This window comes from Anopheles merus, chromosome 3L (assembly GCF_017562075.2).
Source record: "Anopheles merus strain MAF chromosome 3L, AmerM5.1, whole genome shotgun sequence".
Classification (NCBI taxonomy): domain Eukaryota; kingdom Metazoa; phylum Arthropoda; class Insecta; order Diptera; family Culicidae; genus Anopheles; species Anopheles merus.
In genome coordinates, this window is record NC_054085.1 from 32,486,170 (window position 1) to 32,502,178 (window position 16,009).

Genomic DNA, 16,009 nt, shown 5'->3' on the forward strand with positions numbered 1-16,009 from the left:
GCTCTAGCGAGTTGGGGCCAAGTTGGTTTGGAATATTTTCCCAGTGCCGGATGGTGGCGGCGGTGGGTTGAAAATTGTAGGCCTTGCAGCGGGGCCTAGTTAAGCGGAACGGGCCCTATTTGGTGGAATATGTTTTACCCCATCCCTACCATGGCGACCTAGCATCTTGAGCCGGTTTGGTAGGAAAACGGGAGCTTAAAATGACATTAGTCAATTTGTATTCGCGCTTCGCTTGCTTAAGGTTCGCGAAAGCTTTAAGGTAGTTTTTTAGGGACTTTAATTTGTGTCCTTTAAATCGTACTGATAGCTAAGAAGCAAAGCATATTTCTGTATTTTAGACATAAGCATATCTGCAAACAAATGAACATTTAAACATGTTTTAAACAGTTCAGTTCCATAAATCAACTAACTAACTAACACTAACTAATCGAACTGTCAATGAAAACACGACCTTGTTTTGACATTGATTCGAGCAGGTACTCGAACCTAATTCTAACTTTGAGGCGGACATAATCTAGGTGGAAAATCGAAGGCTAGTTTTGTGTGTGGATTTGTATACAGTGTTGACATGATTTCAGCCTCCAACTGTCAAACTTCATACAAAAAAGCTGACTAGAATCGTAAAGGGCCCCTTACAGGGTTTCTCATAGTTGTGGGACACTTCCTAGGCTCTTTTGTATGGAAAGTGAAATTTAAATGATGGAAATTGGACTATATAGTACTCCTTTTGGACAAGCTCCTTGGAAATTCGTATTAGATTTGTCAAACAATGGTGCTATACTATCTTACCCGTAAGTAAGAGTCAATAAAGTGTCCCACAGCTTTGAGAACTCCTGGAAAATCCTGTAATTGGATAAAATCATGCTGTTTTTAGTGCTGTTCTCGCAGGAGTTAAACATTATTGTTAAAACTTCAAACTTATGTATTTTTTTTAAATTCTTTCCTTAATTTTTCGATATAAATATTGTTGAATATCATTAAATAATTGAAGAGTGGAATATTCTTTCGTTAGGCTTGTTATTATATTTTCTATCTTTTCTATTAAAAAATCATACTTCACGTTCACTTGCACTAGAACAAAGAATCGCAATGTAGTACAATATGTCAATTTTTCTTATGACCTTTGACCTTTTAGCTTTACTTTTTGAAATGTACTTCAGGCTCACATAAAGATCGTTTGTTTTAACTTAACTTAGCATGGTTACAGCTTGATTATAAAACTCATAATGTATTTCATACACTCAACGAAACTTGTGCACAATACAGTTCAAGTAATAAAATTACAGAAGATAGAAATCACTTTAATGCTTGAAGTTAGATGCATGACAGGATTTGCACCGACTAGCTTCAACAAAAAAAAAAAAAAAAAAAATATTCATATTTCTTCATGATATCTACCTTGAATATCTCCTTCAATGGCACAGCTGCACTCTTTCCCGCTGGCTTCAACCAGTCCGTACCGAAGAGCAAATCAGAAATATATCACTACAACCGTATGATACATACAATTTCCGTAACCATACAACCACGGTAGTGCCAGCAGCAGCAGCAATTCCACCCTTCCGATACACACACACACACACGGAAACGAGCAAACTAAAACTAATTAGCACTCAAACGAACCTAGACAGAAGCGAACGAAACCTTCAATTATGCGGTATATGGGAGGTCGCCTGCATGCCATCACCCTCACCTCATCCCATCGCCAACGGGAAGCACTTCCCTTTCCCCTGAAGCACACAAAAAAAAGAAAAAAAAACCGACCTCGGGAAAAGCGACCGCAACACGACCAAAACGATACTCAACTGTCCGGGAGAAGTTTTCGATCTGCAGTGTATATGTGGCTGTGTATGTGTGTGTTTTAAAAGTCTTTCCTTCCGCGTCACATCTTTCCCTGTTATCAGACCCCATTCAACATTGTCCTGCGTTATGCGTTGCTTTAATTTCAACTTGCTCCCACCCTTTACCTCCCCCACCAGACCCACCAAACTACAAAACTAGCATTTGAGTTTCGTGTTTCACCGCAAAGCGGGAAAAGATTCGAAAGAAACCGCCATTTAGAAAAGGGGGGACGGGCGGTGGGGAAGATTCAACCCTCCCTTCTCGCCATCATTCGCTTGGAAAACGAAAACGAGTTGTGCTCTTTTAACTTAATTTAAACTCAAAAAGTGTTTAAAAGTTGGGCCCCCGGCCGAAGTGAATTTATCGTCCTCATCGTCGTACTGTTGTGTGCCCAATTGTCCGGGAGGCTTTTTTTCTTCACTCTCGGATAAAATTCATCTCTCTCGGTAAGATTCGGTAGCCAGGGATCGGAGGGGATAATAGGGGCGGATGTGATCTGATCACAGAATGAAACGTTATTCTGCTTCTTGGAATGCTAGGAATCGTAGGCGACACCGTGTGCCGTTTTGTGCTTGCTCTAACGCTGCGCTGGCTGTATCTTTTAGACTGTCTTCTAATGTTATCCTGCACCGGTGAACCTTTTCTTATCAACACACTCAGTCACACACACACGCACACACCTACGAGGTTGATATTTTATCATGCTCGGAGCTAAACCCGGGAACGATGTCGCGCGTGTGCTTCTTCACAAAACACATCCCACATGACAGCGCGTTTCTCGTTGTTGCGCATCGCTGCTCGCGTACACATCACACCCACAAGTGGCCAAATAGTGTATGTGTGTGTGTGTGTGTGTGCGGGGCATGAAATAGGAGTACTTTCAAACCATCCCATTCTTATCCCTACCCTTCCCCCGTGCTATCGATGAAAGTTTAAATAAGCGAACGAAACGATAATAATGCACCCGTGCGCAACTTTTACCTTTCATGCTGGAAGAGAGAATGGAAGGATTTTCCACCTTTCACCCACGAACGCACACACACACACACACACACACACACACACACACACACACACACACAAACTGTTCTTAGAAAATCTTGCTTACCTTCTGCGCTTGCTCTTGCTCCAAAAAGTCTTCGCTAAGATTATCTACACCAAACTACGCGTGGCCGCGCGTGTGTGCTCCATCGGAGCTTGTGAACAGTAGTTTGGCGAAGGATGCGGCGGGTCACTTATCGTTCCGGGACGGCGGGTTCTTCTCCTGAAACAAAAACGGAAATGCTGAGATAAGCAAAGAGCAAAGACACATATACACACACGGCTGTACGTTCACTGTTTTATGTGGCAGGAATATGTTAAGGAAGAAAATTAACTACAACAGCAAGAGAGTGCTCTCCAACAGATTAGGGTGGGCGAACGAGCAAGAGCGAGAGAGAGAGAGACCGGAACACCGTTGAATTCAAATTAAATTTTCAAATTTCATCTCCAAACTTTTGCCACGATTTTACCGTTTGTACAACCGCAACACACAATGCGCCTGTGTGTGTGTGTGTGTGTGTGTTTGTGTGGGCGCGTTCGTTCCTTCCGGTTTTGTCTTCAACTTCAACTCGGCGAATGACCACTAGCAACGACGGAGTGTGTTCGAGGCGTACTTTAACTACAGCAGCTACACCACTCGAGTGTGTGTGGTAGGATAACGAGCCCCGGCACAGGCTAAGATACTACTACTACCCATACCACTCCTCCCCTAGCACACTCTTATCCTCGAAGCGCTGCAGTCTTTAAGTGAACCGTTTATCCACTTTCCCTACTGACGCTCGCGCTCCGCACATGTATCGTCGAGCTCGGGGGGGCAGCTAATTTTTCCCTTTTCCAGCTCATTTAAAGCGAAGAACGAAACACGCTTGCTCGCTACGAATTGATAATCACAAGATAGCATTGCAGATGAATGTGACTGGTTTGATAATCGTACGGCGACGGCGAGCAGCAGCAACGGAGAGAACGGAGCTGCCACTTCGTAGGCCCTGGATGCGGCGAGCCCTTGGTGGGAACTGAGACGGAGCTTCAAACTGCTTCCGATTAGCATAGTTTATGGCATGCACACACACACTTGCACACACACCGAACGAAAAGAGTGGTTTAAACAAGAAGCCACTCCACTCGTAATTTATTCAAACTATGCTGCTAGCCGGTTTGCCATGCACACACGATACGTTGCCACGTGAGCCGTACGTCTGGATCGTACGGAAGGCTTGACCATCGGGCCAGTGAAAGACATGAGCCGCCCTTTCCCGTTCTCCTTATCTCTCTCTCCCCCCCTCTCTCTCTCTGCCCCAAACGGTTAACCTCCTTTTGTGCTTATCGAAGTTTTCCCAACAGTTCCCCTTTGCGAAACATTGCCCCATTGCAACAAAGTTCCGCAGTTTGAGAAGTGCAGACGAGAAGAAGCTCCTCGACATGAAGGACATGCACCGGGGTGGGAAAGGGTCTGTGCGATGTGCGATACACCTGTGTGTTGGGCATGCGAACACCACCACCGGCTAGATAAAGCAATCTTCATCTTCCAGCAACCCATCCGGTGCAGCTAAGACAATATCCACCTCACAAGCTAGGCTCGCTCGAGCTTAAGCTTAGGTTTAGTTATCTCAACAAATATCTTCGACAGTTTCTTCGAGCGGACGGACCTGCTCCACCCTTTCCATTGGGTGTAAAAGCAAGCACTCGGCACAGACATGCTTGCGCTTGTTGTACTACATGAAAGAATCTGAACATCAGAACGTTCGCAAATGGGTCCGCCTTTGTAGGTCGAGCTGCGCTTTATTCAAGAAGCTTCACGTGCTCGTGTGTGTGTCTGTGTGTGTGTGTGTGTGTGTGCGTGAGTTATGTATGTATATGCTTAAACGCTCGATAGTGACACTTAAAACACGACCTGAAAACCCCGGCTTCAAACTACTGGTGGCAAAATTGTCGGCCTCTAATCGCCGTCTAGAGCCACCACGAGGAGCTGGGCTGAGTTTATGCATACGACCACATATTCACACATACACCGGACCGCTTTAAATGACACCTTTCAGCCACAAACACACACACACACACACTCATTCAGGCAAGCACCCTTTCCGATGGGATGCACACAAATGGAAGATAATGAGTCGTGAGTAATGTGATTCAAAAGCAGACAATATCACTAAAATTATGGTATTATCAGTGTGTTGCAAGGAGAGAGAGGGGGGGGGGGGCAACCCGTTTGCTTTCGAGCTTCCTCTTAATTTCGTTTGAACGCGCTTTTGCATTCCAATTACACTGCCGCCGGAAGCAGGGCAGGGGTAGGCAATTCATAGCGTGCTCTGGTCGATTTGTTCAAGTGCATTTAAAATAATAGATTGGAGTAATAATTATTCATAGTGGTGGATATCGTTTACTCTCCATTTTTTGTTGCTGTTGTTGTTTTCGTACTACTCCCATAAACACCTACACCTGGGTATCAATTATAATCCGACGATAATTACATGCTTTGCTGGAAGGAATGATAATGCGTGGGTGTGCATGGCGGAATATGCATTTCCCTCCCATTAAACAATCACAATCATTTGATGTTAATGATCATGAAATTTCATTCACTACACACATAGTTTTAAGCACAACAATAGCCGACTGAAGTTTGATGACAGCTTCATTTCTAGCGCGGTGAATGCCCTTTGGAAACTATTAGGCTAGAACAAAAAGAAGCTATTTTGCAAATGGTGCATTGGTTGTTCGACGCGTGGCTGCAAAAGCTAAAGATTAACGTCGGAATTCTTTAAGAGATCAGCAAAACTATTGGTCAGACCTTTTCGTTTTCCAACTTACGAGCTGAAAGGAACTTATTCTAATGGTAATTGGACTCTAAAGCATTATTGTTGAACAAATCCAATAGGAATGTCCAATTTCCAACATATGAAATTCACTTCCCATAAGAAAGAGCCAAGGAAGTGTCCCACAACTATGAGAACCTATGGAAAACCCTGTAAAAAGTGTTTTTCCTCTTTTTTCTGTTTGAAATGAGTTACAGTACTTTTATTAAACTTAAACGAGTCGATCAAAACAATTCTTAAGCTTTCTTGGCACAATATTTATCCTTCAGCAAAAAAGTGTAATCCTTCATGAGCTAACCTAATCACGCCCGCGACGAATCGGCGTTTGTTCACATATTTAAAAAAAATCTTATTTTAGTATCAGAATGATGGTATTGGCTACAAGCATTTTAATATTCTAAGCTGTCAAAAACCGTTGAATTATAAGTGATTAGTGTCATGCATTGAAAAAGGTGCTTTAATCTTGGTACCATGTCTTAGTACAATGAGCGCTACAGTCTTATGCTGATCAAATTATACCGTTAAATCATTGCAGTCTTGCTTAAGGAAAACAAAGGTAGTTGTAAACTGCTTCAAAAGCAAGCAAAATGTGCAAAGATGGTTCCGGAAAGTTTCAAAACATTCCGAGAACAGATTTATTCCTCCAAGAACTCAGCTTACGTCATCCCGGGCAAAGGAATGTCATACGAGGAACGCAACATACCGAAACGAATGCTGCGGAATCTGAACAATGTCATAAAACACACACACACACACACACACACACACACACACACACACACACACACACACACACACACACACAAACAAACACACACACACGTGCAAACAATGCAGCTAACTTTATCGGGTCCAATGTCGGTGCCAAATAGACACATCGCCGGATACGTTCAAAGCTATCGCCTAATGAAGAGGGAACGGAAAAAAGAAAGAAAGGAAAACACACGAAGAAACGAGTGCCATCGGTGGAAAAAGAGTAAACTATTTAAGTATTTACATTTCAATTTGCTTTTTTACCCTCACTTCTTTTTTGTCGGGAATCGTCATTTTGGGTCCGTTTCGCTTTTCAACGGGCGCGCTCTCCCACGGGACCGAGCAGGGAAAAACCGAGCAGCTTCTCCCATTTTTCATGTTCCGGTTGGGATTGAACACACACACACACATATATAAGCACACACCAGTCGACGCATATCCAGTTTGGCAGGTATTTCCCTGGTCGGTTTCCGGTCGTTTGTTGCTGGAAGGAAGCACTCTGGTTCAGGGTTCTACCCCATTTCGGCAAGCGCTCGGGAAGGTTGGTGTGGCTGTCCTATCCATTTCTTATACATTTCCAAAACCCACCGCGATGGAGCAGCTCTTTAAATTTTCCAACAAAATGGGAGCTTTTTTTGGTCACGTTCTGCTCTAACATTCTAACAAGAAATGAGGGAGCGATTGGAAAGAAGTGGGTTTGTTGGTGGTGCAAAGAGTTTGTCGATGCTTTTAGACAATTTCGAAGACTCAGTTTGTGGGTCAAAGCAAAGGTTTGGGCGCCGCAAGCCAGCATGGAACCGCTGGGAAAATGGTACCGTGTATGTAGATTTCACATTAGTTTTTTTTGTGTGGTGTTTGTATGATGTTTTTGTTGCTGTTGTTGCTTCGTTCCGCTTTTTTATGTTATTTTACTGTCCGCTGCCGCACACTCTTAAGACTTTGCTGCGGCCGGTCTGCTGAACGAGCCGGGAAGCCCACGTGCCGCTGGTTCAGGGTTTTTTTTTATTTGGGCGTAAGCACAACCAATCTAAAGAGAGCGAAAAAAGCACCGGAAATGTGAACGCTCGCCAGCTCAGCAGCGTGCCAAACGTGAAAGGATGTAAATGTGGCACATGATAACGAGGTGCTCAGCAAAGACAGGATGCGGCAGTCGCGTTGGGAGAGGGTCTGACGTTGCAAGGGTGGGAAAAAGATTATTGAAACGAAAAAAATAACGTACGTGTGCGGTGCGGTTCCATTCAATATCGTTCCATCACGACATGGTGTGTACTCGGCGGAGGCCAGTAGAAAGTATAACAAGTAGAAAGAAGCAAAAGAAGCAATGAAAAAGAAAAACGCGCACACACACACACACACACACGGAAACGATACTTCCGTGGCACGGACAAATTGAGAGAAAAATGACATTTTTGCAACTACCTCGTTAGAGACACACTGGTGAAACACACAAACCACACATGCTACCGTGGAAATAAAGTGCTTCCTTTCGGTACGAAACGAGTGGCGACGACGGCGAGGCCGATATAAAAGGAAGAAGCAAGAACACGCAGCATTTCCTTCCACAAGGCAATGTGTCTTTTCACCAGCACAATATGCGGGATGTTTCTGGGAAGCGGATCGCACAAGTTATCGTATTGAACTGGTAGCAAACTGCCACTTATGTGTCGTACTTTTTTGTTTGTCGTACCCCTTGTGCAGCAAACATTCCAATAGGAAAAGCACACCGAAAGGTGGGAAGATAAATCGAGCATTTAATTGATGCATTATGTGGCCGCTTTTGGCCGGGTGCGATGGCTGTTACGTTTGCAGGGGTAACTTTTTGCAATAGTCACGGGTGAGGTGAGTGCAAAGCAGTTATTGAAATGTGGTGTGATATTTTTAAACACATCTTATAAAAAGCAGACGCGCAATGGAGACGCACGGTCTTTCACCGACAGCTGGACGTTGCATGGAGACGCCTGGTTTTTTTCATCCGACCGTGATGGAGGCGCCCGGTCGTTCACTTTTTGTGCGATTAGAAGGTTGAGATCTGCATCGGATTCTTTTGCGAGGGTTGTATCTATGGTGATGAGGCCAAAAGATTTCTGATAACTGCACGATAACTGCAACTTACGTTATAAAATAAATCAAATTTAAGCGGATCAATATATAACTAGAACAGCTACAATTATTTGTAATTTATTCAAAATTAATTTGTTTTAATTTTTAATATTTGCACACAAAATCAAGTTTACTATACGTAACAATGGTACGTTCGAGAGTTCGTTCGAGTGCGAAAAAACCAAATATGAACTACTTGAAGCCCCTGCATAATTCGTTAATTTATTTATTTCATTTGTGTCATATTTCAATGCTTTTAGCATCGTAATAGATGGTAAAATACATGGATACTAATAGAAGTATGGCTACACCAATGTAGAACAAAGGAAATACTCAATTCCAAAACATGCAACATTATTTTACGACCATTAAAAAAATAAAGACAACTGTGTAAAAACAATTGTAGACAATCGTAGTGTTCGACGTTTCTTTGAAATAATAAAAACTAGTAAGAATTAGCATTGGAAACGTGATCCATGAAGAAACACACACATACATTCCTCCACAAAGGAATATCAATTATAAGGTGTGCAGCTGAAACTTGATAATTTAATAATCTGCCCAACGATTTATGGCTTCATAAAGCGACATTTCTCAAACAAATTGCCTCCTGCCGTCCGAAAAACCTATCGGGCCCGTTTCTTTGTGGTGCTAGAAAAAGCCCCCCCCACCCCACCTCTCCTCGATTCAATGGACTGGCCAGCCTCGCTAGCGCCTTTCAATACCGAAGCGATGGTTATAATAAAATCGCTCACCCAGCTGTAAGCAGCAGGCATGATTCATTACCATTCCGAATGCAACGGGATTCGTTTCCAGTGCGATGTAGATGGCAGCACTGATCCGGCAATAACCTAGCTACATTTCCCAACCCATATATGCGTGTGAGTATGTGTGTGAGTGTGTGTTTCCTATGGCCTGCAGCGTCGTTCCGGGTTTACGCTATCATTCATCTTTCACTAATTATTTCCGCACTGCAGCAAGTGGAGTGTAAAATTTAACACCTAATGCCGTACTCTCGCAACCCTGCTCCCTCCCAGTGTCGTGCATCCGTAGCACGGCCTGAACTTGTTCTACACACACACACACACACTCACTGTGAGCTTAATAAAATCCGCCTCACTGCCTCGCTGGATGCACTTCGCAATGCAATGAGGTTGAGTCTGAAGCGAGAAAGCGCTTGAGAATGGATTGCAAAATGCAGAAATGTGGCCCCAAGGCAATGTAGCAAAGCTATTTGTATGTGTGTGTGTGGGTCTGTGTGTGTGAGGGAATGTGTTACCGCTTTCGTTTCACCGCTTTCCGGTGGCGCAAAAGTGTAGCAGGAAAATGAGCTGCACACCGCTCGGCATGCCGGAATGGAATTATCCCCGGGAATGTACTGCAAGGCGGATCTGTCGTCTCAGCGCAAAACAGATCGCTCTCGCTTGCTCTTTCCCACACACACACACACACACACACTTACGTTGATGGCACTCACCAGATACTGTATGCTAATACGCACGATGGTAACAACATAAACACGAGTTTTTCGCTTGTAAACAAACATTAGCTTTTGCACTCTCGGGGAACTCTCACAGCGGGAAGCCAACGCACATGGACATAGGGCGAACCCCGACGACGACATCGACGCTACCACTACCAACGACGACGACGACGACGATTGCAGATTGGAATGATGTTCTGCGTGCTTATGTTGATGATTATGACGATGGCAATGGTGCCGGTTTGTCGAGGCGAGTGCAATACGAGGCCCGGAAGGACAGCAGAACAGGGGACGCAAGTGGTGTAGCACATTAATGGTTGCTCTATCTGTGAAGATGAGGTCTCGCAGAGCTGGGATGTTGATGTTCACCGAAATTGGAATGGACGGAATGATGATGGTCTCCTTTCCCTCTCCCTCTCGCTCTTTCTCTATTTTTCGCTAGCTCTGCTGCAAGGGCGTGTGTGTGTGTTCGTACCCTCACAACCTCCGACGAGAGCGAGAGATTCGATCACCATCATTACAATAATCACAATAATGATAATGATAATAAAATATACATAATTTATCGATATTGAATTGCAAACCTGTGACCTCTTCTCTCTTGCTCCATGCCATTATCCACACAATGGACAGAAAAAAGCACGACAGCACACAGCCTTTTGGGGTCAGCCTTTGATTGTGCTGCTACGGTAGAGTGACAGAAAGGGCTATGGAAATGACAAACGCGCTGGGGTTTGGAGAAAAGCGTTTGATGGTAGCCCTTTTTCTTGGACATTGGATCTCCCCGTGCCCCAGTGCGGCGCCGATTGAAACGAGCTACGAGGAAATGGAGAGACCGCAATCGCCTTCCGGTTTGCTCGTTAATAAATTTTCATTTGGAATGTTATTGAAATGTCATCAAAAAACATAAACATCGCTGCTTGGGAGAGGGTGCTGTGTGCAGTGCGGGTATACGGCAACAATCCAGGAAAGGAATCTCCTGACTGCCAGCAAGCGATGGAACGTTTCGACCGTTGGCTAGTCCGCAGCCGCAGTTGGTACCGAGGGGGACAATATAATGTTTCATTGCAAATATTCACAATCAACATTGTGGATGGCATGGAAAGGGGGAGAAACAAGAATGGACCACAAAATAGATTCTCACATTTCACTGGATTTGATTTGATACACCCAACAACAAAAGCAAAGCCCCCGGCAAAAATAGGACATACGGTCGTGTAAAAAATCTCTTGTTTTGATGTTTTCTTTTCGATTTTCATAAAAAAAGAAGCGACAAGAGCTTAGCTGAATTGCGGGTCAGGGGAGGCGGGGTGGCTGTTTCGATTTGCCTTCGAAGCGCCATCCACATCTATTGTCACGACGGTGAAGGAAACAGGTCGCTCTCTCCGTTCGGTTACGGTTCTCCTTTCTCCAATGTTATACCAAAGGTCAAATGTTTTATTTGAGCATTTATTTATGATGCACTTCATTTGCCGCTTTTGGGCTTGATCTTCCCATTTTCTGGCCCTTCCAGGAACCACTTTTCTTTTCCGTTGGGGTTTCCGCTTCAAATGAAGAAAGCTTGTTTTACGCTATCTCCACACACACACAAATCCGATTTTGAAAGCCATTTTCTTGATCCGAAAATAGGCCGATACATCCGTTCGACGACGAAAAAGTCTATTTCGTGGCAGCGTAGCCCACAACGAACAAAAAAAGGTTTTTGATAGTGCATGTTGTTGTTTCTTTTTTGCTTTTTATTTTGCAAAAACAAACCAATCCATCAGCGCCGTGCCTGTTTCTCTTGTTGGGTAAGGCGAAGGAAAAATGTGTTTCACATGTCGAAATATTACGACCTTTCGGGATGGTCAATTTGGCTCAAACGGCTACGGAGCAGTAAAGCAAACACAACACATGCACTACTCTACCGCTCGATCGATTGATGGTGGATGATGTTTTTTAAAGCGAACGACGTTGAGCGGAGGAAACTTTTAGGCAGCACTAGAGAGAACGACTTGGAAAGGTTTCTTCTGAAGCAAGCTTTTTGCCGAACGCTTCTGAGCACGCTCCCCAACCAGTATCAGGTGCAACAGTGTAGCAATTTTTATACGTTCGCTGTCCCATATCGCTGTCGTAAAGTTTTGAGCATCTTGCGACCTGTCACTCTGTGTGTGGGTGTGTGTGTGTGTGCTCCTACATATGTGTTCCTCATAATGGGATATTCCATTTCAGAAATGTAGCGAAAAAGCACACAACACACGTTCCGTGTTGTTACACCTCCTTCCTTTATGACAGTGTAAAAAGCATGTTTTCATTAGGGGTGTTGTAAACTTTGAAAGCTAACCACACACATACCTACCATCAAGCACATGTGTTTGTGTATGTGTGTATGTGTTTGCGGTTTTGTCTATCTTGAAATATTATTTACGACAAGTTCGATTCTCGAGAAAAAGGGCGATATGGTGGTTGCGCTTTTGCAGAAGCTATTTCGTGCCTCGCTGGCGACGAACCCCTTAACAAACACACACACACACACTCAACACATCACATTGCCTTGTTTTAGTGGCATATATAATTTTGAAATAAAAATTCTTTACTAAAGAACAAACATCCTTCCATTGCGAAACCGACGAACAGCGCCATCGCTGTGGTAATCAATTATTAAACGCCAATAAAAGTGGATTTTCGATTCAACCACCTATACCTATACACACTGTTTACGGTTGGCATACGGTTGGAAGGTTACATTTATCACCCAGGCCAGGGTGGTTATTACTGATGCACGGTTTTAGTAGCAGCAGCAGCAGCAGCAGCAGCTGGCAGCGGGTGTTCGTTGATGCAAAGCTGATGAACTTTTCAAATATTTATTTTGCTACACAGCACACACGGTTTAATATGTTGATGTTGGTGAGCAGCTGCATTACATTTTGATTCCATCGGTCCAACAAAGAAAGACAGAAGCCTGCTACAGAAAACTGATGTCTACCCGTTTCCTCGAGCGTAAATGAAACGTCAGATTGAAAACCATTTGCTTCCGACAGCTTGGCGCAGCAGCAAGGCAACTTAATTACGTCGCTGCAATCCATCGATCTAGCACTATCCGCCGATCCAAAGCGATGATTGGAAAGTGAAGAAAATGCAGCATCAATACGTACAATGGTTCAATTCCATCCAATCCGTTGCTCTCCACTCTTCACTGGCGATGGTGTGAGTAAACGTCGCTAACCGACAAGTTGAAAAGCAACCCTCCTCCCACAGCGAGAGTTGAAAAAAAAACACCCAGAAGAAAACTAGCTAGATGATTAACTTTCGATTGTTCTTTTGCCCCCATCTCGCTAAATAAGCTAAACGAAAATTGATTTTTCATCAAAGGGCAGCGAAAACCAATCTCGTTTGGCCTCATCTCACCCAGATGGGGGAGTGGGAGGTGATGTACTGGGAACACGTCAGCTTACAATGAAATCTAATTTATTAAGCTATACTCTACTTAAACCCTTTTTTTTCGTCGGAGAGAGCTAATAAACGTGTCTGATGGGAAAAGTTTCAGCATCAGGGTTGTTCCGATTTGTCTTTCATTTTCCTCATTTTACTACAGTGCAACACTGGCCTGGTGTAAGCTATTTTCAGCGTACAGCGGGGCCGGATGGATGGATTTTCTCAACAGCAAACGCAAATGTTAGTCTGCTATCAATTGTGATGAAATATTCATTCGAATGCCATGTGCCCACACCCTGGAATGTGGAGGAGCGTGCTTGGAGCATGTTGATGGAGAGCATCCCTTGAAAGGGCATATAAACATGCCCTTTTAAATTACAGGGGATCTTTCACAATTTATAGACGGGTGTCTTAAAGCTACTTTCCGTTGGGATACGGCTTAACAAAAAGTGAAGCAATAAGTTCCTAGAATCCAATAAAATGCAATGCAATGTAAATGCAAGATTATGAAAAAGAGTCTAATAATCTTCCGTAAAGGAGCTTATTTGTAGCATTTAATGTTAATTGATCGTGGTATAATCTCTGCACAAAATTCACTGCACAAAGCAAATGATTCGTGCACCGTTTGAAATTTAATTTTATTTCTTCTACTTACACATTTGCACACTTCAGAAAAGCGCAAATCATGTTACAAACCCCTCCTGAAGTGTGCTGAAGGAGTGCACACCAATCAACCTTCGTAATGGAAAGCTTGGGATGAGATGATTTGCTCCTTTCCATTTGTCAAAAGTACACAGCCTACCTAAACAAAACCCCCCGAAAACCCTGTCCCTTGGCTCGTGTTCCAAACGGGGTCCCTTAAACACGACCACCACCACCATCATGAATCATAAATCACATTCGCACGCGTGCTTAAAGCTGATAATATTCGAGGCAAAGTATTCAGCCGCCCGCTCGGTTTAAACTGAACAACTCCACACGCCACAGACACCTTAATGCCCCCTATGATCCCTATTTTATCATATCAAACTCGCCACTGACTACTACCACCCACTACGACTACATCAATCCTTCCTCTGCCCATGTTGTCATCACTTGGTGCATGGTTCCGGTACGGCTTTTGCTGTTTGCGCTTCATTAAACACATTAAATTTCAACTTTTGGTTGGCAATAAATTTAAAGCCTGCCCTAAACAAACGGAAATAAAACCCGACCGGCGTCGTGTGTGGACAGGATAGAGGACAGGAGCAGGAAGTGTGTGTGTGGGTGGGTGTGGGGGGTGGGAAGGTTCGAACAAGCATAAAGCAGGCACACAATGCCGCGTGTGTGTGAGATAAACTTTAGCCCTTAAACCCGATACGAATGCGCTGGAGATGGATCTTTTAACACACAAACACTCACACATGCTGTGGCACACACGTGTTCCGGGATTCAGCAGACACACTCGTTCCTGAAAACGTGATGTAAATCAGGAAAATCTGTTGATCCAGGAGTGTGTGTGTGCGTGTGTGTGAAGGAGGGAGGGAGGTACGTCACAATAAAGGACGAAAAACGTTGCACGATGAGGGACCTTCGTCAGAAGCAACTTCAACGCCTTTTTCCACCCTTCAAACTGTGCGCTATTTCACAAAAAGCTACCGTTGGAGGCAGGTGAGGCATCAAATACACACACACATGTGTTACGTACGTTTAGGGGTAAACGGTAAGGACTACCTCACACATCAGCCGGCTGTTCCGCGTCGCCGACAAAAAGGGTATTAGTTATCCATCCAGGACGAGGGATGAATTTGCGCCTTCCAGCCCGAGCTCAAGAAAAAAAAAAGGAAAAGGCGTCAACGGATCGTTAGCCGTCACCAACCCGACGCTGCCCGGATGGAAATTGATTCTGATGATAAATTAATCAAATCAACCATATCCATCCTTCCAGCGCACCCCGTACCACTGGGCCATTTGTTCCGCTATCTTTTGCTGAAGGTTAAATATTTTTTGAGAAATTCACACAAGCACACAGGCAGGAGCATAAGCGAAAAAAAGGGAGGGATCAATATGACGGCGACAGAAATAAATCACAGTTTGTCTAAGCCGCTTTTCATCGCCCGCTTGATTGCTGACACTTGCACGATGTGACGCACGAGTCAGCAGAATAGCATAGCATAGTGCACCGAAACCAGCCATCGTTAGCACTAACGCGCCACTAGTGGGAGGAGGGGAAAGGAATTTAGTTGGGGAGCTGTAGGAGCATACAATGACTGATTCGCGTACGTCATCTTCTGCCGCAAAGCCGCTAGCAAAATGGGGCACCCGAAAAGAAGGGGGCGGAAGAATATCTTCCTTCAAGGTGAGTTGAAAGGTGAACGCTGCCTTGTACAGGTGCAGGCACTCGTACGCGGGCGGAATACTGAAACGATGCACGGATGGACACAGGAGCACTTGGAGGAGTGAGAGACGCCGTTTAGCACGCCGACACAGCAGCTCCAAGCAAGACGGGTTTTCAAGAGGTAATTTGCTATGCCTGCGGTCAGACATGAAGGACGTGAAGCAGTAAAGAAACAAAACCTAC

The 16,009-nt window shown here is 44.3% G+C and overlaps 1 long non-coding RNA gene across 2 annotated transcripts in view; it reads right to left on the reverse strand.

Moving 5' to 3' along the window:
• Nucleotides 1-677: 677 nt before the first annotated feature.
• The window catches only part of LOC121599029, a 77,632-nt gene continuing 62,300 nt past the window's right edge, over nt 678-16,009 (reverse strand). For both annotated transcript variants that reach the window (XR_006005630.1, XR_006005629.1), the window contains one exon: nt 678-3,106. This is a non-coding gene — a long non-coding RNA (uncharacterized LOC121599029). The remainder of the gene's footprint in view (nt 3,107-16,009) is intronic.